Raw genomic sequence first — 26,309 nt, forward strand, 5'->3', positions numbered from 1 at the left:
CCATGCATAGCCACCGGAAATTAGTACTGATGTACAGGAAGTTTATATTTTATTTACAACTTTGTCGTATTTCAAAAATCACACCTTCCCGAGTGAAACTCCTAAAACAACATTCCACTCAGCAAAATTCCGTCACCTAAGTAATAAAAACCGCACTCGAACTGCAAACTAACCGCTATCGGTTCTATGCTATTTTAGGTTTTTTTTGGAAATTCCCGCAATCGCTGACAAAAATTCCCAGTACAAGAACGTGTGCGATTCTTACTCGCACCCGTTATACTTTTTTTCTTCTTACTCCAAACACAAAAATATCATAACAATCGCCCGTACACCATTGGCCTTCAAACGTCTAACAGGGCCGCTACATCCTACCGGTCGACCAGCAAAGTGCTAATCTCCGACCAAGGTTAACCCAAAAACAGTTTGTTCGAACAACGAAAAGTAAACACAATCATGCAAGCAAATTTTTTCGCTCGCTCAAACCCCGCATCACTGCGGAAATTTGAGAAATTACGCTCCGGACTTCAATCGGACACGGCGCTGCAACGTAGTTCGTTTGACTCAGCGCTTCCTCGCCAGATGCGCCTTGCTGTCTGGTTCACTGCGACGGTATTCGGAAGCGCGGAAGCGACGGTACTGCCGGGTGACCGCCGACCGCGGTTCGCGCAGCGCATGCCTGCCACTTGAGTTGGAAAAGTTTCTGTAATAAAGCGCCATCAGCACCCTGTTGCTAATTCTCACACGCGCAACACCACCAGTCAATAACGGTTTTATTTCACAATATCGACGGCGGAATTTGTTTACGTGGCTGCTGGGAGAATTTTCGGTTTTCGAGCGCATACACCAGCACAATTCTGAAGTCCGAATGGCGAGAACGCAATAACAGTCTGTGGACAACAGTTGCGATTAAGTCGCCAGAAGTAATAATATCAACAAGAGATTTGTTTACTGCATCATGTCGCATGTATTTGAAAGGAAAGCTACAAAAGGTAATAATCAAATGACTTTCAATCGAGATAGATGACTAAGAAAAATCAATGGCCCGTTAAGCAAGTCTTCCATTTCCTCAAACAACTCGATAGACGAATAAATTAAGTTGAAATTCTTTACGAGCCTTCAAAAACAAAAACTACAATTTATTCATTGTTTGATTTGCTACATCATAATCTTTCAAGTATTGCCACGAAAGCAACGAAAAGTCAAGTCTTACAAACCACTTTCGTCACCAGGTTCGAGCCCCGATCTGGAAACAATTTGTTGTCAATAATGTCGTTTTCGTTTTTAAATTGCACTACACCGGTGTAGCGAAAGCTGCACCTAAACCGTTCGTTTTTACCAATTGCACTACACCAGTGCTACACTTTTTCTGCCCCGATACCACTGGTGTAGCACTCATTAAAAGTTTGGTGTAGCTCTGTGCAATGGAATCGTTTACTGTAGTCAATGGTTACTGTTTATGTTTTCGTCATTTTTGTTCGTTTATTCATGCCTCAGTGTAGCACTGCACCGGTGTAGTGCAAATTAAAAACGAAAACGCCATAAGATTGTATCGGTGTAGTAGATTGGAACAAGATATTCGAGCTCTTCAAAAGGAATGTGATACCAAAACTTTGCTTTGCTTGTGCCCTAACTCCCAGTCGTGATTTAGTAGTTAATACACTGATAAAAATTTGTACGATCGATTCATATGTAAACAGCAATTCAATTTAATGTGCTTTTTCATTTCAATACAAAACCAATGCCATTTGTTTCAAGATTTCATGTGCAAATTCACTAAGATGCAAGATCAGATTATTTTCCATATAGCATTGATGTGTTTTTCCTTTGGATGTGATGTGTTTTGCTATTGAATTGAACTACATGTGTGAAACACTTCATTTTCAAGTGGAAATGAATACAGCACAAATGTATGTGCAAAACACTTGATTCGGTCAACCGTGTTTCAATTGAAATCTATATGAAAAACAATGTGACATTCATATGAAATACATATAGAATCTGGAGGTAACGATATATCTTATCATTTTTATGTGCATTTTAGATAAATGTAACATGATTTCCACTAAATATCAACAGGTTTTACATTCATTTTAGGAGTTGAGTGTATGTTTTCATGAGTTTCATGTGTTCCACAAGCAGTGATAGCTCAAATGCTTTGCACATCATGCTAGCGTGCAAATTATTTTCAGTGTATGCATATAAAGAATATTTTTTTCGTATAGGGGAAATTCGTACACGCAGAGAAATTGAGCTTGTTTAAAGTAACAAAACAGTCAGTTGATTTTAAAATATGATTTCAAGCTAGAATATGATTGTTTTGAACCAATTTCTCCCTTATACATCAACAATTGTATCTCTTTGATTTGAAGACAAATTCTCATCCTGGCTAACGAAAAACTAGTTTGTTTTGGCAGATATTATCGTTGAAATAAATCAGCCATCTATTACATGTCAACAAAAGTGAAGTTGAAGTTATTGACAACCTATTTGTTGATTCAATCGTGTTTTACATTTATATCAAGAAAAAAATTGGTTCATTTTATCAATGATCTTATTTGTATAATGACAACTAAGTTTATTGTTTGAATTAACCGTATCAGTTTTGTTTCTTATAAACCAGAGAATTTTTCTCCCGCGAATAATCAAAAAAGTTTGCACGTGTTTTAGAAGGAAAATTTAAGTGTTTCTTTCGTTTCCTTGAGATCTTTTAACAGTTCAAGTGTATGTATGTATGGATAATTCAAAATATTACTAAACTTGCATTACATAACATAACACGTTTTTTACAGAAAATATTTGATGCATGAATTCTATCTTGACCAGATTAATGGAGCACCGAATCATTGATTGTGCCATGTGAAAAATTTGATCGCCAACGACAAAAGGGCCCAACTTCTATTGAAAACAATTAACAATAAAAAAAATGAATAAAAATCGAAAAAAATTAGTTTGAAAAATGACCTTGACAATTAGTTTAAAAGAAATCTCCTTTTAAGAATAATGGCAAACAAAAGTGTATGATTTTAACAAACAAAAGCATATGTTGAAATACTAATTACCTTAGGGTTGAATCTTATCATTCATTTCAACTGTCAAGTTTATAAATTCAAAGAACTAATAATATTACCTTTATCTAAAGCTAATTCATTTTAAACTTTTTTTGAAAGTTAAATTTATCATTAAATAGTTAGTCAACAAATTGACAGGAACGCGCAAGTAAAATATTTGTTATTTTTAACAAAATATTTCTTAAAACAAACTAGTAAAATCAAATATCTTAATTTGTAGCTTTAACAATGTTTGTAATTTCAAATCAGATATTCTTTTGTCACTAGTTCAACAAAATAAATCGTTGCATGAAACCAAAATTTAGTTATTTTTACTAGATTTTTCTCTGCGTGTATAAAAAGCTCCTGCTGACGAAAACGCCCCCTTCATTTTTAAGCATACAAGATTTGTTTTTGTAAACATTCTTTGATGTATACAGGGTCCGGCACTCGAAGTGTAACCGACTTCAGACCTTCGAGCCTGGCGTCAAGGTAAATGCGACATATTATCGGGAAAGTATTCTGGAGGTTGCTTTGAAGCCGTGGGCAGACAAACATTTCGGTGGCAGACCATGGACGTTTCAGCAGGACTCGGCACCGTCTCACAAAGCTCGAGTGAACCAAGAATGGCTGAAAAACAACGTTCCGAACTTCATCACGTCCACACAATGGCTCTCGAATTCACCAGATGCGAATCCAATGGATTATTCTCTTTGGGCCATTTTGGAGAGCAAAGTCCGAACTAAAAGATACACCAGTCTCGAGGCGCTGAAAAAAGTTATTGTCCGCGAGTGGGCCAAAATACCTGCAAGTCACATTCGGCAGCTTGCGATTCATTTTTTGATCGTCTCAAGGCCATAGTCAAGGCAAAAGGTGCTCATATCGAGCAAAAGTGAATTGATTCTGAATTTTGTATTACTTTTACACATTTTGTACTTTGAATTAAGTAAAAGTAATTTTCCAAACTGAATTTATGGCCTTTTTAATTGGTTACACTTCGAGTGCCGGACCCTGTATTTCGCTGTTCATTGAAGCAGTGGTGATGAAGGGTTTCGAAATCTTACCGCAGCTACAAATTGCTTGCCAGACCATAGCTTTCGTACCAAATTTTTCGACTTCAATCGATGTCTCGGACTGGTTTAACACTTGCCCTTCTCGCAATTGTGGTCCCGGCAAGGATTTGTAATCGAGTTTCACTTAGGTTTCGTCATCCATTATTATGCAGTTCAAACTTCCAGCAAGAATCGTATTGTACAGCTTTCGAACCCTCGGCCTGATCGATGCTTGTTGTTTCGGACTACGTTTTGGTTGTTTCTGCTTCTTGTAGGCTCGAAGATAAAAACGTTCTTTAGCACGAAGAACATTTGACTTCGAAGTGCCCACTTTTTTGGTCACATCCCGAACTGAAACCTCCTTCTTTTGCTCGAACGCCTTCAGTATACGTTTAGCAAGATCTTTTTTCGACCCGTTTTCGGTGTATCCTCAAAGGTGTTATCCTCACCGAATTTCCTGATTGCATTTCGCACGGCTCTTTCACATACTCCTTCCATTTTTGCTATTTTTCTCAGTGACAGTCCGCGTTCTGTGCACCATTTGTACACAATTTTTCGACGTTGTTCTGCTGAAAGTCCACGCATTTCGGAACAAACTAATGAAAACGAATAAACAACTGCACAAGTGGTTAGAGAAGAGTGTAAACAACAGGACGCAGCCATAAAAATTAACAGATTCTGAACCATTGCGAAATGGCAGCGGTTTTTGGTTGCGTCCATACTTTCGGGGACAGTCTTTAATGTAAAACCCGCTAAGTAATTAATAAAAGAGAAGTTAGACAAATACATACTGTCACTTGCTTTTGCGGTCATTTGGAAAATCAACCGAGGAATTTTCTATGAGTGAGGCTGTCACCCAATGAACACACACATGAAACTAGTTTTGTGAAAGAATTGAATAAACAACATTGTTGTGAAGAGAATGGTCGAAAGCACACGGACAAAAATCCATTACCGGTACCATGATTAGGAAATAATGAAAATCATGAAGCATGTCTTTTCTTGATATCATACCTATTTTTATTGATTTTATGAGCAAACTTATTTAAATCATGAGAATTATAAAGGGGGATGTGTTATTGCTCATGATATGAATCATCAGAAATCGACATGATCTAGCAGGCATGTTTCATGATTTCGTATTTTTGGTGGGCAAATAAAAAACCAATGGTAAGACCAAAACCATGCTAAATGTGTTCAAAGTTTTAGGAAAACCTCAAAAACGAACTAAAAACTATTATATTAATTGTCAAAATTGGAATTGATTACAGCTGTTAAGAAACAGGTAGTCATTGCTGAATTCATTACAAAACCTTTATGAATTTTAATTTAAACTTCAAAGCATTTGAATGATTTCTTGGGTATATGTTTTATATACATAGCATGAAACATAGCACCACCGGGTTTGTTCGAACTGTTGACGTAGGACTACACAATTATTATAAAAATCACTGTTAATTTCTGTTTTGAACAACTAGATAGCAGTTATTTTATGTTTTCCTCTTATCCTTAATTGTATCACTGCGAAATATACATTCGATAGATTCCTTCGTGAAATAGCTTTGAATTTACTGTAACGTACCCTAAGCTTGTTTATGTTGGTGATGAGTGGTGCTGGCTCTACATAATTCATCTCGAAACGAAATGTCTTTTTGTACGAGCGATTGCACGGACAAGTCGATTCAACTTGGACGCATAATGTAACCCCAGATGAAAATCATCCAGAACTCGATGATCGAGGTCGTTCAGCACCCCGAATGCAAAAAAAAACTATTTGCTGATTAGCACAGAATCCTTTTCCACGGCGTTAACGAACAGCACAGAGTGCAAGTTGGTTCAACACTAATTTCTATTGTGTGACGAGCCTCAGTTCAAATAGTCACCTTAACGCAAATTTTCGTCTCTGGTGAGGGGATGCTATGAAAACGACTTGTTGAAGAGGGAAAATTATACATTGTTCGTTATTAATTGAAGCTTCAACTACCAATTATCTCAAATATGTAGTCAAAATCTCGAATCGATGCAACCAGAAATCTATCACTACTTAAACGGTTTTATTTTCCGTATGTTAAATTCACGCTCCTATACAGAAAATGAAAATGTAGTCCTACGCAAAAATGAGCGATACCAGTTCGTTGGTGGGTCCAAGTGTACATCCCTACCCAAGTAGCATGTTAAGTTGCTGTCCTTTATTTTTCTACTGATTGTGCAATTTATCAAGTTAGTTTATATCACTATTCTAGTAACTGTTGTGCTATGGAAAAGGCGCAATTTTTCTGTGTTGTGCAACATACTTTCAAGTTCATCCGTTATTACGAACATTTATTCACAACGATTGTTCAACTGATACAAAAACTCATCCCATCACAGAGGCAGTAATAAAATCAGCGAAAAAATAATTGTGAAACTCGTGAGAACTACTACGTAATGTAAACAAGAAATTGAATGACGTTTACCAAAGCATGCAAACTTAATTTCTAATGGATAAGTTTCACATTTGATTTTCAATACAACGGCTCTTAACACAAACATGGATCTTATTAAATAATCTGTTCATGAAAAATTATAATGCAACATATTGTAGAATTGATCTTTTGTGTTTTGGTAAATGAAAAATCGACAACGAACTGCATTTTATTAGTGAAACGTGTATTCGTACGCCCAACATTTTCAAGCGCCTTTGAATTATCGTATTCTGATGATTCTAAACCAGTTTCTGTGAAAATAACGGTCTATTATTTTTGATGAGAATCATCGGAATGGTGTTTAAAATACGTGTATTCAAACATTCTTTAAAATTCTTAGACGATTTTGTCAAACTAATGTGTAATGAAACCTGAAAAATACCGAAATGAATTTTTCTTGAATATTTTCCAATATGGCATCGACGGTAACAGTGAGTTAAATAGAAAATGTTTCACCCAACGTAATGACATATATTATCTAAATAACATTAACATGTTAATATTTCGGAAAGAAATGCTCTACGTTTTGTTTTTTATCAGTTTCAATCTTCTATGTTAGTTGAATTAAACAACAACACAGTATAATCATTTATTTTAGCGGGCCTGACTTTTCTGATACGCACTGTAGGTATTATTTTGGTAAGTCCGTGTGCTGGAGTTGCAAAAACAAGTTGCACAAGCGGTAATATATAAATATGGGAGTAACTATGATGATTTTTTCAATTCAAATCGACTTTTTTGCAAGTTTTGAATTTTATATCAATGTTTTTCTAAACCTGAAGAAAACTGCACAATGCGGACTATGCAGAAATATATTTTTTACAGCAACGTTATCAATTCGGCTTAGCCTTTTTTGCCTTGCGGAGAGCAGCAATCATTTCACTAATTTTCCTTCCACAAGAGATTTATAGCAATTTCGACGTATATTGTGTCCGGTATAATTATGACAGCCGTTTGGAAAGCTTTTGATAAGTTACACAATTGTTTTAGTTACTCCCGTTTTACATGACGATGTGAAATTTTTTGTAGAGCTAGTGAAACATTAACAAATTAGTGATTTACTGCACAATTGTTTTAGATGTATTTAAAGTTGTTCTACAGTGATTTTTCCGGTAGTATTGTGAAACTTAACAGTGATAAGTTGCACAACCAATTTTAATATATATTTCTAAACATATCTAACATAAATAACATTTCGAAATCAATTGCAAAACATCTTGAAAGTTTAATGAGTTACATTTGCTACTTGGGTAATCATGTTCATGAAAATTATTGTTATGATCGTCGCTGAATGACGTTTTTGTATTCTAAATGGCAGTAGAGTAGCACTTTCATGTAAATAAATGAATACAGGAGGATCTCATCGGATTTTTGTAACACTATAATACTACTTCGAAACTTAATTCAATTTAAATAGTTTGACCGGAAAAATTCGCAAGACAATTTTGCCTATCACATATATTCTCTCGGAGGGCCAAGCGTCATATACCATTCGACTCAGTTCGTCGAGTACATATAAAAGGTCGCTTAGTCCTATAGGTTGCTATTGAATTTAACCCGGATCGAACTTCTTGTTCGGGAGTAACGGGGAAAAATGTGCAAAAAATTATAAAAAAGTTCCCTCAATTCTCTCAGAACCCGCTTAACCGATCAGATTGAAATTAAAGACCCTACAGTCCCATAGTCTGTCTGGATTGCATATAGATCGGACTTCCGGTGTCGGAGTTATGCGGAAGAATGTGCAAAATGAACAAAAATAGTGCACTCGATTTTCTGAGAGACTGCTCTTCCGATTTCCACAAATTTCACTCAAATTATTGGTCTTACAATTTCCTAAAATCCCGCCGAATTTCATTCACATGCGACTTTCGTTTCCAGAATAAGAGACCGATAAGTTCAAAAAATTCATTCTCAGGAGCGTTCGGGAAGTACCGGAGACGTGCTCGTGTGTTCCAAACCGGAAATCACTCCAATTTCTCAGAAACGGATAAACCGATCTTCGCAAAATCAAATTCAAATGAAAAGTATTATGTTTCCATAAGTCAATATACAATTTTATCCAGATCCGGTTTCCGGTTCCGGAAATAAAGGGTAGTTTGTATGAAATCGCAACGCAAAAAAAGTACAAATTCTTCTTAATTTGTTTCAAAACTGATTCGATTTATAGGTTATGCTAGTTGTCGGATTTCAGCTATGCTGGTTCCCAGCTCCCGATTTCGGAAGTACCGGGAAGTGGACAAAAACTTTAAAGCAGAACTCTCTTCATTTTCTCAGAAACAGTTGGGTCCAACTTTACAAACTCAGACTCAAATAAAAGAGTCAACGTATACAAAAATAGACTGCCTTTGACCTTTGTTCGGATCTCACTTCAGCTTTCGGAACAACAGGGTGAGATGTGTTTAACATTTTAAACCGTCATTTATAGCGAAAACTTCTATTAACTTGAGTCGAAACTGTTAAAAATTGAAAAGTTTATCATATTGTGAGCCCAAACAAACATTTTGTTCTCATTTAATATTCAAAGAAAAGTTTTTCGATAAATTCCTTAGTAATATTGAGGGTACACGAGGTAACCGATTTTTCAATAAGTGTTATCGTTTTGTAGTACTAGTACTTCTTACTAGAGCTTGTTCGTAAAAATTTTTTTTTTATTTGCATGAATATTTATACACTAAGGTCTCTTTTTACACTTTTTTTTCGCACGGTTTTTTTATACACGGCTTTTTTACACGGATTCCGGAATTAACACGGTTTTTATTTACACGGTTTTCGCAATTAACACGGTTTCTGATGAGAGTTTAAAAAGAATTGTCATTTGTTTTTTGAGAAAAATTTTAAAAAAGGGAACAGGTTGTTTGTAAGAAAACGACCAAGAGAGTTAATTTAAAGTTTGAAAGTGAACTAAAATCATACATTCAACAATTCACGGGAGTATTGACTGTCGTTCCATAAAATGTCGTTCCAATAAATCAGTCTTCAGATCTTGAACCCCTGTCGTAAATTACACGACAACGTCTCTTCCGCTCAGTTGTGGTCAGTATGATGTCAGCATCGTCATTGATATCATCGAGAATTTCGGAGCGTTGAAGAACTAGTCAAATTTTCTCAACTCTTCATCATATCGAGCAGTGCAGTATTTCATACCCATTTGAATGATTAGTAGTATTATGATTTACGCCGATGAAATGAGTTGCTTCAGCATGACACATAGTTAACGCTCGTATCGGTACTGTATTTTACAGTATTGTACTGTATTTTCGACTCAAATACCGTGTACTGCTTTTCACCCTCAAATCTACTGTATTTCAATTTGTACTGTATTTTTACACTGAAATGTACTGAATTTCTCATACTAAAATTTAATACAGAATTTTAAATCTTCAACGCATAGAATTTCGATCTGTGGCAGTACAAGAACAGTAACAACACGTAACGAATGTGAATGAGAACACAACAACAACACACACAAATTTTTTTTATTAATAATTCTTGTTCAGAGCGCGTCACAACAATCAAGCGAAACTTCGATGATTAAAAAAAAGAAAAATGTCTCAACCAAAAAGAGAAAATACTCTAAATCAAAATCATTATCAAAAACATCCGCTTCTCAAAAAATGTTTTTATTACTTTCGCACATTTTTCAGTTTTTGACGAATTTTAAAATGTCCTAAAAAGGAAATAAAAATAATTGAGTTTATGAACTTGCTTTGAATGATTTGTTTAGTCTTGTTAAGACGTAGAGCCGTATTGAGTAAGTTTTACATGATATGCGAATACAATTGTGTGATGAAAACCGCAGAAAAGCAACTGCAGAGACGGTACTCGAACCCGAAAATAGTTCCTATCCTCCTAAATCGTTTTGCTAATAAAGCTATCCTGCTTGTGAAACGTACAAAAAAAACGAACTAATTGAAGGCTGAAACACCTTGCGGAGGGATTGTTATTGAGAAATGACTACGCCGTAGGGCTCGAGCATGCTCGGTTCTTATGTTCAGTTAGGCTGTTTGTAAGTGTGTTTCACATGTAGGATAGTTTAATAAGCAAAACTATTTACCCGTATTTGGCTTGTTATGGGTTCGAGTCCCATTTCTGCGGTGGCTTTTTCGCGGTTTTCATTACATAGATGTATTCGCATGTAATTTTTTCAATCTGTTTTCGCATGTAATTTTTTCAATCTGTTTGTTCTGCTGATCAAATTTATTTGCTTTTGTTTTTTATTCACTATTTTTAGAAAAAAGCGTACTTTAAAATGCACTGTATTTTCAAAGTCGATGTACTGTATTTCCTTGATTTTTACGCCAAATGTACTATTTTTCGTAAAAAAATATACGAGCGTTACACATAGTAATACCTTTTCTAATTTGATTTATATTCATCTCTATGAATTCTTCCCCTTTAATTCTGTCTCTGCGTGCATAGATCTTCATCCAATACCCATGTCTTTCCACTCAGTTTAGTTGAAAACGTTAAGATCGTTAGTGTTTACTACACATTGCACCTTCGGAATTGAAAAGAACTGATTCTCAAGCTTGATTTGTAGTGAAAGTGTTTATTGGTGGTATTACTAGCACTTCTTTAGCCGAACGTTCTAATTTGAAAGTATTATCTGTTTTTTGAAAACTGACAGAAGGCATGAGCGATTTAGAGTAATTTGCTTGTCGTATAACGCGTTTTCTAAGTGTTCTAATTTTAATTTATCATCCAATGTGTTTTATCAAGTATGACTGGACCCTTCTCGTAACCTCTGGCTGTTTTTAGACTTCCGTTTTTATTGTGAAACAACAGTTACATTTTTACAGTTATGTGCACCTTGTATAAATTTGGGAGTTAAAAAATAAGCTTTTTTCACCTTCAAATTATCAAAAGCTACATTTTATCCAAAACAAAACAAACAAATAATCAAATCTACGGTTTTTGGAATTATTACGTCAAATTTTCCACGCGGTTTTTTTGCACGGTTTCCGCAATTAACACGGTTTTCTTGTACACGGATTTTTTTAACACGGTACGTAACCCCCGTGTAAAAAGAGACCTTAATGTACACCATTTTATTGTAATGCATCCCGAAACTTAGGTTCTTTTTCGAATTACTCGGTAATCTGGTAATAGATAAATATCTATTTTTGTCATAGAATGAAGAAAAAATTGTTTAAAAATGTCTAATTTTACTAAACTTTTTATTTGAATTTTCCAAAGAAAACGAAATTTAAGTACCTTCAAGTAATTTTTGTTACTTTTAAATGTTAAAATACTGCATATATTATTAGTTTTCAAAAATCGTGCATATATCAGCAAAAACAAAATCGTGCTCAAATAGGGTTTTAAAAATTTTCAATTTTTTGCGTACACGCGCTGCATGCAAAATACACCGCGTAAGAGAATTAGCATGGTGCGGCAGGGTTTGGGTGGATTAAAATCCGTTTTTTTTTAATAATTCCATCATATTTTGGCGCCCGAGGCGGTCGTTCCACCCTTCCTTTAGCTTATAGACGTTCCAAAATTGTATCAAACCTTCGCTACGCTGGATTTAAGTTTAATCAATAAAATAATTTGATGAACCGAATAAAAGCCTTATAACATAAATTTCCTACGAGTTTTAAAACCAAAAACCTACAACAGTTGTTTCAACTCAGTTGATTACTGGTTTGGTCGACGTGTGTCATTACAAAACTACCAGTGTTCAACATTTAATGAGCTTGCTAATCGAAAACAAAAAATGGCAGTTTTAAAAATAAACAATCGATTAGTTGTAGCAAGTACTTAAACAATTAAATTCAGAAAAACAACCAATATTTTAGTTGTATTGGAATCGCGGGTGGTTCCGTGTCGATGATGATCGAACGAATATAACCGACCCAAAGTTTGAAAATGGTTCCACGTTTTTTCCGGAGTTTCAATTCATTCACTCGGATGCGATTGTTGCCTGTTGCCAAAATTAGCTTCTCGGCACAGACAGGATACAAAAAACATATCCCATCGGTGAAAGAAGGAAGAGGGCTCTCGAGTCGACCTCAATTGATCATAAATATTTACCTGCAAGCGGTAGGTTCACTCCATCCCGCTTACTCTGCAGGCAGGTTTACTAGTGCCTATACACATCGCGCATTATTATTTTTTTGTTGCCTTTCCTTCGTACCGCACAGCTCAACAACAAGAGCCAGAGACCCACCGGCCCCACACGCCGGCAATTGTTGTGGACCGTTCGATGCGCTGCAAACACTGACATTCCTTCCTGCACGGCGGCGGTTTAGTCTCGCATCCAGAGAGAAAATTTATAACGAGCCGCGTCGGAGTCTTCGAATGGACTCCTAAAGGTTCTGATTGGTTCTGGGGCACCCCACCATCACCATTACCCACTTGGCCGTGGCGATGCCCGGACCATTCACCCAAACCGCCCGCACCGAGATGACTATGAAATGTGCATCGAAAGAAAAATCAGCGGGAGGGGTCACATAATCATTTCTTTTCTGACGTCGTTCTTCTCCCAGCTGCCGAAGTATGATGATGTGAGTAAACACCTTCACGCTGAACAGAAGATTCTTTGCTGCCGTGTTCTTAATCCGATGATCGTGCGGATCAACCATCAGAGTGCAGGCAACAGGCAGCAAAAGAGAAGCATCATGAGTAGCTCTTCTAGGACGAATGGAACGGACTGTGCTACCAGGTTAGAGTGAGCGAGACCACCCTAGAGTGATTCGTCCGAGTGGAACTCAACATAAGCCAACAGCGAGAGCGAGAGTGTTTGTGGTGCAGCATAAACCGCTTATGTTGAGTGTGTTTCTCTCGGAACAACCCTCCCGTTGAGGGCAGCAAGAGCGGAAAATTTCCTGGTAGCTCACGCACACCAGTCCGAGCGAAACTAAACGGAGCACAAAAGAGAGCGAACGATAATGGATCTCAGTGATCTTACCCTTAAGATCGCGGCGCTCAGTGCGGAGTCCTACTTGGAAGCCAGTTAAGTCCGATCCGCGAAGGTAGATACTTTCAGTTGTTTGTCTGATTTTGCGGTGATCGTTCGTGAAAAAGTGCCTGCTGCCTTCGCCTTGCAAATCTCCAGCAACGAGTCGAGATTGTGCCGAGAGTGGAAAAGGGAGAAGGTGTTAATTGGGGCTGAGCATCTTTTGCGTTTCGTGCGAGTGCGAGGATTACTCAATAGAAGCATATTTTTTCTTGTTGTTTTATTTTGAACCCGAAGTTGATACTGTGGAACGGGGGTCTCGCCCCAAACCGGGGGGATAAATGTTGTTTGCCCAGTCGAATTTGGGTCACCCCATCGATCGATGGATCGTTTCAGTGTAACAAAGCAGAAAGTGAGTTTTACTAGCATAACGAAAGCATCGTGCGGGAGAATTGTTCATGGAAAAACAGTGTAACGAAACGGTGTTTATATCAAGCAAAGATTCTGAAATTAAAGAAAAACCAAGAGCATGCAACAGTTGTGTGTTGACCTCGTAGCATCGCATGTTTCCAATTCGAATCAACGGTTAGATGCGGAAGTCAACCCGAACCTCAAACAACCAGATCGCAGTGCAGAAGAGAAGAAGACAATTATTACAGCAGTGCTATAAACTCGAAAACTTCAATCGGAATCGTTTTCGGCGGAAACGAGCCTAGCCATCACTGGCGGCATCAAGTTTTCGGGTAGAAGTTGATTTTATAGCTTCCACCCGTGTTCACCGTCGTGTATTTATTTTATTTTTGTCTCGAACTTCGCGGCAAAAACGACTCTCAGAACAGGAAGCAATTATCGAACGGGCGGCGATTGGAAGCAAAGGTAAGCGGAAAAATGATTGGTCCCAATTTTCTCCTGTACCCAATGTGCATCGATTCCTGCCAGAACCCGCTGTGAGCGCCGGTTGACCCTAGAATACTCCTAGAAGTACCATATTTGGAACCTTTTTCGGTTTTTCTTTTGAGCAAACACTCGCATAAATCTACGAAGCGAGGATTTCGGACTAGTTCTGCAGGATCCCGGGGATGATCCTCTGGCAGTGACTTTTTGTGTTGTTGCTGGCGTCCATCTTCACTTTGCCTGGAAAACCATTAAGAACCACTTATCTGAAGCTAAGATCTTTGTCCTTCTTTTGTCCGTTGTTTTCTCAAGTGTTTTTCTTCTGTTGGTCCTTTGTTGCCTGAAGCACTCCACTATTTTTAAGCTCGCATTAGTCCCAGTCGGAGCAGTTTTTGTGTTGAATGACCGCATAATTCCGACACAATGTGCATGTGCAATCGAGTCTCCCGGCACAAGACTGAACCGCTGGAAGCTGGAAGCGCCAGCCGCGTACGTGTGTTCCTAAGAAACAGACAGTGACCTCCCAAAATTTACACACTCTCACACAGCGAACTTACCCTTCCGGGGGTCTGCACCGATAAGATCGTGAGAATTATGGCACACAAATTCGGGCCGAGCTGAGTGTGACAAAAGGAAAATAGAAGGGCACCGAAATGACGTTGTGAGTTCGGACTAACTCGCAAGAAATCAGCGCCGGCTTTTGACCCGAAATATTAGCTAGTCAATGATAAGTTTTTGTTGTGCGGGACGCAAAAGGATGCGCTCTGTGACGATAGAGATTGGGATCAGTGGCGGTTTATTGCGCGATTGCACGTGACAGATGGCCGGTGCGTTTTGCGGTCATCAGTGTGGGAACTGTCGTTATCTGAAGTGACGCAGTTCCTCTGTTGTTTCTGGAATTAGAGTATTTGCGGTGGAGCAATCAATTGACATTTCTTAGGGTTTTTTTTGTTTGAAAGAAAAAAATAACAGAAAGCTATGCTCTTTCCACAGTGGTCGGCAGAATGAACTCGCATCTAAAGTGAATGTGCAGAGATGTTTGTACTCGAATACTTATTTTGATTTCAAAATAAATATTCTTCGCTAAACTGCCGAAGTGTTTCTATCAAACTTTCTTTTTCTATAAAGTTTTGCAATTGAATTTATTGTGTGACTCAGTTGGAGCAGCGTAAAATTGCTGTCAAAATTCTGGTTAAATAATTTTAAATAAGTTGACAAATTTTGCAGTTTTTGTTTTGGTCCATCTCTTTTGAAACTGTCTCTGCTATTTTTCTGCACAGATCATTAGAAATCCGATCCACAACGAGAGTTCATTTTAATGAGAAAGCCGAATTTAACCTGAAAATTTAGTTAATAAAACTAAACGATTACTTTTACTTCGCTTTAATGGTGCACTTTCCGTCTGAATTTTACTAAAGAGAAAATGCAGCATATCACTGAGGTTTCTATTTTCTATCAATCCAAGTACCGTAATGTTTGTTGGCACCAAGCATGGAAGATACGAACACAAATGAAACGATAGTTATAATTATTTCGTTTTTAAAACAGCAAGAATCTGGTAGAATGGTTTCTTTTCTAGAAAGTTGTATTTTAAAACTTTTGATTGCAGATAAGAACAACTAAGGCTGAGAACAATTTCGCTGTTAATTTTAAGTTTTGGTTTAAATCTGACACTAGCGTGGTTATTTTGTGTCGAGTAGTTTAATACAAATTAAACTGCGGCCCATTTCAAAATTTGACGGACGGAAAGTTATTTGGGTTTATTTTCCACTGGCAATAATTTTAACTAAAGAAATAATATTAGAATTTTCATTGCAAGATTTTTTTCAGTGTCGGAAAATAACCATCGATCTGTCAAAAATAACCATGCTCTCGATCAAGGTTGTTTTTGACAACATCAAATTAACCGCTCGAGTGTCAGATTTTAACCAAAAATCAAAATTAATCGCGAAATAGTTCACAGCCTAAGTTTGTTAACTCTTGCGAGTTGCATTAAAACGCTACTGACATGATTTTTTCTAACTGCAACTTGCTTCAACTTGCCTGACAGATTGGCATTTGACATTTCCGGCAGATACTTTTGCCTGACAGTTTTTGGCCCACTCGAATTCCGTCGGAATTTGGCAATTTTCAATTGAAAGTCACTGTGATCTCGGTGATTACAATAATTGCTACAATTACAGCAATTTTCTGAAGAATTCAATGCAAATTAGAATTCCAACAATTTCATCTCGCGTCCCGATAATTTTCAGCGATGAGTAAAATATGTACAATAAATGTATGTTTCGCAATAAGTTGAATGCTGAAGTTAAATTGATTGATCGATTAGTCGAGTAATCGATTAGTAACCCAGATAATCGAGTAATATTGAAACGATTAGTTTGAAACTAATATTCGATTATTTAGCTAATCGAATAATTCGAATAATCCCATAATAATAATCGAATAATAAATCAATTAATAACCCATATAATCGACTAAAATTTAATCGATTACTAAAAATTATACTCGATTATTAACTAATAGAGTAATTCGAAAATCCGACATCCCTACTCATAAAACGAATCTTAGATTTCTGTCGGCTGCCCGAATTCTTTCTTAGCGGGAGTATGTGGAACCGAAAATTCCATGTGGAATTCAGTATGATATCCGAATAAATGAAGACTCCAGTGCAACAACCGCCCACATTATCGAAATGACGGTATGCGCAATGAATTCATACTCGACTGCATGATTTTTCAGTGCTCGATCGGTTCTGTGTTAGAATTTACACCTGAATTGGCTGCGCCCGATCAACCCGATTGACAGTGACATTATAAATGTCATTGAATATTCGCTCATTTTATGAATGTGTTAGTGTGAAATTTGGGCGACTTAAGCCATTTCACTACACTCCAGTCAGAAGAATGGATGATGCTGACTAAGGTAGGCCGTTTTATTAATTTCCAGCGAGTTTCAACAGTTTATGTTGGAATTCTAACAAAAATTGGTTATTTAGAAGTTCTGTATATCCAGAAAACATGAAGATTTAAATGTGTATTTTCAGTTATGTAATGTTTTCATTTAAAAATACACTGAAAATCAGCATGAAAACGTGCAAAATCGGGAAAGAAGAAGAAGAAGACAAATTGACAATTCAGTCCGAATCTTCTCACTCACTTCCAACAGATTTCCATATTAACCAGTTGTGAGGGAAATTCTTTCGGAATCGGTTGCTGCACTGGAGTTGGAATTGATTCCGAATTCCACATGATTTCCACATGGAATTCCGAATGAAAATTTCTAGCCGATTCGGAATTGATTCGAATCTGATAATGTGGGCGATTCCGAGTGAATTTCGCCTCCCACCGATTGGTTCAGAGATCTGTCGGAGTTGAGTAAGAGAATTCGAACTGAGTTGTCAACTCGTTTTTTTCTACTTTACCACTTTTGCACAATTTGGTGCTGATTTTTAGTAGAATTCGAAACAAACATCTTATATAACTGAATATATGAAATCGAATCTTCAAGCTTTTCGAGCATATATAACTGGTAAATGATAAGTTCTTCCTAGAATTCCAGCAAAAAATGTTGAAATTTGCTTGGAACCAATAATAAGGCCTAGCTTAGTCAGCATCGTCCATTCCTTCTGACTTTTACACTAGCGCATTCATAAAGAGTGAGCGATGATTTATAATGTCACTGTCAATCGAGTTGATCGAGCACTCCGAAACGACAAGTCGAGTAAGCGTTCATTACTCAGTCCGTCTTTGAGACTATGTGGGAATGCGCAATAGTGTCAATCCTAAATGTTATGATTTCGAACAAAAATATTGTACACGGAACCGGAGAATCGCACCATTTTTAGTACTTTTCATTTAACGTTGGGCTTCCGTTCAATTACCTGAATTTAGATAAAGTTATAAGTATTCAATAGTAATTTATTTTTACCAAGTTTTTGAGTTGTACCGACTTAATTTCAGGTTGAATACGGTTATGTTTATGTTGTAACGAAAACAGAAAGAGCGAATGAAAGAAAATATTATCAGAATTATGAAAAAATTGGTTTAATCGTTGTATTAAGAGTAGTTAATAGCAGATATGAGAGATTGGAAGAGATTGCTTTTATTTCTATTGTGAAATATTTGACACTTCGAGGCAATATTTCATAAGGCAACAGAAACAAAGCGCAGTATGTCTCCTACTTTTCCTATTCTGTTAATTAAAAAAATCAGTATATGTAGAATGCTTCGCAAAACATTTATTTTTTTAGTAGTATCAGACATTTCTCGAATAATTGTGTAATAACGCAGAAACAATCAAATGAAAAAGAAAAGCTGTCATTTGCTCTAAAATCTTTTGAAATGGTCTCGATTTAGCACTGGGTATAGGGATCTCTGTGGAATATTGTCTAAATAATATTACCGTTGTAGCACTATACTGCAATTCGCTGAAGACTCCAGGGAAGCGAAGATTTCTGACGACGTCATTTGAACTATCATTCAGAGTTGCCAAGACTTTTTTCAAGAATTTGTATTCGACGCAAAAATTTATCTGCATTGGAATCTTTACTACATCTGTACTAGTAAAATGTAACCGGGTTTTTTTTAAGTGAGCAAAAAAAAACAAGTTAATTATCGGTATTTTAGGAGAACATATCCGTATATGAAGGTCGAAAATCGGTATAAATACCGATGAGGCGGTATACCTGCCAACGTTGCTGTCATTTTCCTTTCAACAATCGATAGAATCATGTTACATCGTGAATATTTTGTTGTCTTGCTCATAATCGGAGATGCCAGATATTTTCATAGAAAATCTGTATTCTTTGTATAAAAAATCTGTATTAATCTATATTCACTAATAAAATGAAATTCTTACAACAAAATGATGCTAAGATATGCTATTCCAATAGATTGTGGTTGTAGGATGGTAGATTCAATATGTCATTGCCGCGCTCACAAGAATATTCAACGACGAAGTTTCATTTTTTTTATCCACAACAATTGAATTGTAATTCCATATATTTATCTAGTTAGAAATTGGTGACTTTATGATTTGACATGAAATTTCAACGCCCAATATGCAACGTCAAGTCAGTTCATACAACTCTTATGGCGTTTTACATTGAGAAACACTGGTGGCGTGGATTGCTCTGGTTTTGCACTTTCGAGCAGAAATGGCAATGAAACACCGTCAAAATGTTGCATTTCTGCTCGAAAGTGCAAAATCAGAGCAATCCACGCCACCAGTGTTTTTCAATGAAAAACGGCATTAGTTTGACAGTAAAGTTTCATGATGCCATTACTTCCTTGAATAAAGTACTGTCTCTGAGCGTATCTTTTTACAATGAATCTGTATAAAATGTTCAAAACGACGAATGTAACAATGAGAGATTCTCTTTGTTTACTTTCTCTTTCGATTATTGCGAAATATTCCTGTTTTTTTCGGTAATTTCTTCAGTGCAGATTCAAAGAGCCATCAGGCTTTTGTTATTATTATCGGTAAATAATTGGAGTGAAGGATTGCTAACAGTACCGTAATAATCGAAAGAGAAAGTAAACAAAGAGAATCTCTCATTGTTACATTCGTCGTTTTGAACATTTCATACAGAAATCATCTTTTCTGTTAGTTTTTCATTCATTTTGTTTCTCCAATATAGGTTTCCACTAAGTCATTGTAAAAAATTTGAATATCAGTTCAAATTGGTTTCAAATTGTAATATAAGTGGATTTCACAGATTTCCATATTAATTTGTAATTTTTCCGTTGATTGATAGATTTTTATATCGTCACTGGAATCAAATACTAAAAGATAGCTCAAAGAGAAAAGTTTATTTTTTTCTTTCTTACTTTTTGTGAGATCTGTATAAATCTGTATTAAATTGAGGAAATCTGTATAAAATCTGTACTTTGTATTAAATCTGTATGAGCATGTAAAAATTTGTATAATACATATAAATCTGTATAAATGGCATCTCTGGTCATAATCGACGTGCTAGAAATGAAATCAATAGTTCCACGAAATAAGAGCCGAACAGCAAATGGCAATTTCTCTTTGTTTACTTTTTCTTTCGAGGTTTACAGGATTGATTTTATATTTGATGCCTTACTCTTCGCAAAACTTTCAAGTTTAAACCAGAAGCTTTCGATTAATATAGTAAACTTTCAAGAAATTGCAGTAATGACTCCGTTATAATCAAAAGAGAAAGTAAAGAGCCTCTCATTTGAAATTGGGCCTTTTAGTCGTGGGACTATCGAAATAAATGAATTTATTTTTTTACTTGTCATATTGAAACTCATAACAAAACATATAACACTTTGCATATTAGTGAAAATTTAAAAAAAAAATGACGCTTACCACTGAAAGATGACCGTCCGTCATATAACCATTCAAAATAATGAATTTTGACAGTTTGTCAAATGAGACTTTATATTAATATTAATATCAGATAATAGATATTAAAAGTTGGAGTTAATTTGATTGTATTTAGAAAACTACTACTGAAACAAACAACAAGAACTCGAGTTCCTCTCGAATCCTGGCACTGTCGCCGTTGCAACCGGGGAGATACCGGCTCCAGCCAATATGAAAACCGGGATCTACTGGCGTCATCCCGGTTGTCGCCCACCGTAATCCTCTCGAAACCCGGGAGTAATCCGGACCAGACATGGTTGCCTGGTTATTGCAGCCAATGTAAACATTTTAGTATCGTCATTTCACGACCACTTTATGAGTCAGTTTCGTCTACCTGCGCGTGATGCCCAGCCTTGCACACTTGCAACTCTACACGTTTCCTAGAAGCTGAAACCTGAACCCTTGCATTTTTTTCCCCGACCCTTTTCCATGGCAAATCGAATGTAAATGCTTCCACTAGTTGCACCAATAAGCAACGGCACCAGCAAAAATTATAAATAAACAAATAATTATTTATCATTCCGCATGATGCTTTACGTAAGCCCGGCGAAGTGTTCTATTCTCTAGGGCAATGCGTTGAGAGATGGGAACCTCGTCCATCTACCTTTATCCCCCCTCCTTGATACAAATCGATCTGGAAGTGCTTTGGCGCCAATTTCCATACCCGCTTCGTTCTCCATCAATCTGGTTTCGCCGTCTATTTATAGGGCACTGGTTTCGCGGGAAAGAATGTCACAAAGCCGCACTAGTCATTAGAATATCCGGCTGGTGTGATGTGTGTCTCGGGATGCGTTTCGTTCGATTCTGTGAAGCTCGATTTATCGATCAAGTTCGCCACACGCTCGTTCGTCGATTTCAGCTTAAACATAGGGCGATAGGGTTGACAGCTTGTCACACTCTAAACGACGGTTGATAGGTTAGGTTTGTAACCCTTGCAGCACCAATGCAGACGGGTTCGGGGTTGTCGCCGGGCTTTGAAGGATTGTCAGCCCTTCAACTCGAATTTGTTTAACACTTGTACTTTTGGGTTTTATTGGGTGTACTTAGACTGCCCCCGCTCTTGGTGGCTTGGTTTATATCGTGACCTGTCTGGCGTCGTCTTCAGTTATTTTTTATTGTACGTTTATTGTTTAACCCAAACAGGTTACCGGGTTTGGTAGGTGAAAACAAAAGCTATTTAAATAAACAGAATGATTACCTCTGTGCGGGTAGGGTTCCACAGGACACAGGACTGGATTTCATTGAGGATTATTGTGCTTCCCAATTCAATGGCTTCCGACAGGTAACAAACTGCCTGCTAGTTATTGCAATTAGCATACACTTGACAGGTTGATTGGCGATTTGTTTGGTATTTATCGGGCATGAAGTGTCCATTCGATCCATTCATAGATTCGTGCCCTTCATGCTATTTCTCTAGTACTAGTACAATACGAAATTGACGTTTAGCTGATATTTGTAGCATTATGTGCCGCTTTTTAATTGTTTCGTTACCAATTATGAACCTCTCAGTCATATTTTCATGTTTCTTATTGATATTCAAACCGATAGCATCCTAGCCTGCTTAGCTTCTAGTAATAAAAGCCGAGGAATATGCAAATATAGTGACGACGTCATACCAAAAATATGAATGATGTCCGAGGGGGACGACAGATCCGGACTATACCAATAAAATGAAAAAACGTCGTCAAAATATGACGAAAATACATTTATCTTCAAAAGCGTGTCTAATTGTTAGTAAGAAAGTCGAAGCACATGCGAACTCTTGAAGAGTTTTTTATATTTATTAGTGACATTAAACTAGTTGTCAAGGTGGATCAAAAAATCAAGAAAAATGATGGTTGAAAATTATGTTTTTTATGTATTGTATTCATTAAATGAATAGTTTGATTTGTTTGACATGAATTCGGAACTGCTTGATCTTTAGGGGCATAGGAAAAACTGATCATGAGCAAGGATCTATTAAAGAAATGGATTGGTTTCCTTTATTCGAAAACATGGAAAATCCGAAACATTTCGTTCGTCACATTTGGAGAGGTATTCTTGAGATACGATAGTGGAAGCTCGATAAAAAATGAAAATATTTACATACATGATTCTTCTATGAACTGCATCCATCCTTATCGAAAATTATTAATTTTAATTATTATTTATTAATAAAATTATTAAATTATTGATATTTGTTTTGTATCAATTTTGTACTTTTGTATCGCAACCATTATATTCTTCAGATCCACAGTATTTAATGAAAATGACTGAACATCAATCAATAAATTCTTAGATCAATATGTGGTATGAACATTCCCTTTTTATAAGATCTCTATCACTGCTTCCTTAAATAGCAACGTTTCACAAATAAAAACCCTTCGATGAATACTGCGACAAAAATGTTATTAGACATAAAAATAGTAATGCCTGAATTGTTCACACAATAAAACTATAGCATGTTTCGTGTAATTCAATTTTTTAACAATATAAGGACGGGCACAAAATGTTATTGTTGACGTACGAAGCATTTTCCAGACATTGCCAAAGGGCATTCATCCCTGGCACAACGTTTAAGGGGCAGCGTACCAATCCTTGGGACCTTTTGTTTTGCTCGTCCAAGTGATCTCTCGAGAGATGCAACTCAGTCTCATTACACCAACGATGGGGGCAGCAAAACTTATTTTGCCACGGGTGTCAAATTTCCGCGGTAACACACTGACCATAATAATTGCTATTTGGCTGAAAGTAAAAGCTTATTTACTTTCGAAATATCTCAACATCCAGTACTTTTCGTGACTGTAATAAGAAAATAGTTATCGACATTCACGATTATGAAAAAGAGGAATTACATCTCACGAGTGTGCTGTGTTTAACTTCCTAGAGCTGCGTTAAATTTTCTGTTGAGACAGGATCTGTATTGGATGCTTCCGCATATATTTGAAATTTACTACATCCTCTAGAGAACTTTTACTTCAAAGACCGCTGGTTGACAAGAACACATAGTCAACATTATCGTATTTCGTACGTTCTCATTGTCCACGTCGAAATCCTACAAATTATTGATTTCAGTACGCTATTCAGAAAACCTCAATTAATAATTATTTTATATATACAGTGACCACTTGGAGTTACCCTGGGTTCTGTGTCTCAATTTTGGAAACACACGATTTTCTTCTAGTTATAGTGTCAGTTTTGTTTACATATGCAAGTACTGGTATCAATAAGGTATAAAATCACCATGGTTATTTTTTCAACCAGCAAAAACTCAGCAAAAGACGATTAATCCGTCTCCAACCGTTACTATGTGTAACAAAGATGAACAAGTGTCTGCAAGGATATGCACAACTGAAAAAAGAGGAGTAATCCTTTCGGATCTGAATTGCATTTGTTAAGTGTCGTCCCCCTCGATGATGTCAACAAAATACCTACTGCTGGAAGCACTGGTACGAGTTGAGCCTACACACAGGAAAGTCCCGCATTATGCAAAGCAACAAAACGGTTGCCTATCAAACCAAGAAATTGTTGTTTCGAATCAATGTACAAATACAAAGAACTACGGTTATTTAAAACTGGCGCTTGATTGTTTCGGACAAATCGAACAGTTAGCAGTCAAACATAAAATCAATCTGGTAATTCACCACAAGCCGATAGACAATACTTTGTTTTATCGTTGTAAAAAGCCTTGGTATTATACCACCTTTTATGGAGTTTGACCTTCTGTTTCAAGAGACTTTGCAGCCGATTCTTTGTGTACAGACCAGATACACGACTAGTAACTACGATCAGACTGCTGACACACTAAAAATCTTCCCAGGTCGGGGCTCAAATATACGACAAGTGGCTTATAAGACCAACGCCCTACGCATAAAACCGTAAACCTGCGTTTACAGGATTTACCCAATCATGACATAACCTCTCAAAATGAGCTGGATGAACATGGTTTGATAGATATTTTGCAATAATTCATCACGATTCGTGGTGGTATTTTATTAGGTTTTACAAGAACATGACATAACCTCACAAAATGAACAGAATAAACTTTTTGGCAGCCGCCGATGGTTTGTTTACAGTTTAAAAGTTCATCAGAGGTTCATCGTTTGAATTTAAAAATTGAAAGTCGCCTCACACTAAACAGATCAATACAAATATCGCTCCTTGATGCTGGAAATGCATACAGGGTAATCTTTTTAGTTCTTTTCACTGTGGAACACGTTTTTAACAGGCACTTTTTTGTCATTTATCAATTCTTAATTTGCAGTTGCAAAACAAAACAAACACACGGCAGCTGTCAAAGATGAATTTGATTCATCACTTCCGGTGAAACTCTCAACGGGTGAGCACGTTGCATCGTGTTAGTCCGGAGAAAATTCGAGTATTTCGCAAGAACGAAAGGATTTTCAGCCGTACTTTGACGATTCGACGCAGCCACGCAGCGAGATTTTCGCTTGTAGTCAAGTGAAAATAAAGTCCTAAAGACTATAAACGAAAATTAACTGGCAATATAGCCTTAGTTGCTGTGCCATCAATTCGGCGTCATCTCAAGTGATGTGACGCCAACCAGAAAAGAAGAAGAATTTGATTCATCGGCAGCTCATTTGTGTCATCATCGTGCAAAACCTAATTAGATTTTACAAGATGACACCACTCGTGATGAATAAAGTTCATGTTCGACATGTCCAATAATACGTACAATTAGTGCATCAATAGTCATCTCATTAGTAGAGTCACAGCATTATTCTACCAATTACTTGACTTTTTATCAACGAATTGTAATGAAATCGGATATAATGTTTTTGCTTTGGCTCTAAGAAGCAATACCGCAGAAAAAATAGTTCGAAAATTGTTCAATGCTGCTATTATAGCGACGCGAAAATTCGAAACAAAGGCACCTATTCTTTCCATCAGAGTCAATCGTCCGAACATCTCACACATTAGTTAAATGGTTTTCGTATATGAAAAGACACCTGGAGCTGATATCACTACTGGAACCGGTACCCTATTAGGTTTTGCACGATGACCACTCGAATGAACTACCAATAAACTGCCGATGAATCAAGTTCATCTTCTGACAGCTATCAGTGGTTTGTTTACGTATCTATTAACACGTATTCAAATTAGAATGAACGCAATGAACACATAAACAAACCACTGATAGCTGTCAAAATTGATTCATTTTGTTCATTTTTGTTAGGTTATGTTATGTTCGTGCAAAACCTAATTCGAATTAGAATGAACACGTAAACAAAGCACCGTTAGTTGTCAAATAATGTTCATTCAGTGAATTTTGTGAGGTTATGCATGCTCGTGAAAAACTTAATTAGGATTTTGTACCGTCACTGCTAACCTCAATCGGATGAACACATTTTGACAGTTCAGCAGTACTGTTTGTAAACAGAGATTTTTTTTGTTTGTCTGTTGACAAATTGGATGAGAGCATTTACGGTCCATATCGCCTAAATAGAGTTTTAAAACATTTGTTCACGATTGGATACGGTTTGTTTTTGAGATTTATTATATAAAAGTGACTAGTTGCAAAGTGAATTGTGTTCCTCGATTTTTGTTTAAATTTGTT

General features: G+C 36.7%; 1 protein-coding gene across 2 annotated transcripts in view; it reads left to right on the forward strand.

The window, feature by feature from the left end:
* The window catches only part of LOC131427297 (protein decapentaplegic), a 121,065-nt gene that overhangs the window by 75,517 nt on the left and 19,239 nt on the right, over window positions 1-26,309 (forward strand). Inside the window, exon 1 of one of the 2 annotated variants that reach the window (XM_058590356.1) lies at window positions 13,538-14,338. The exons of the other annotated variant lie outside the window; for it this stretch is intronic. The gene's annotated coding sequence lies outside the window, so the exon portion shown is untranslated. Of the gene's footprint in view, window positions 1-13,537; window positions 14,339-26,309 lie in introns of those variants that run through there. 2 annotated transcript variants of the gene reach the window in all.

The sequence above is a fragment of the Malaya genurostris genome, chromosome 2, assembly GCF_030247185.1.
Source record: "Malaya genurostris strain Urasoe2022 chromosome 2, Malgen_1.1, whole genome shotgun sequence".
NCBI lineage: Eukaryota > Metazoa > Arthropoda > Insecta > Diptera > Culicidae > Malaya > Malaya genurostris.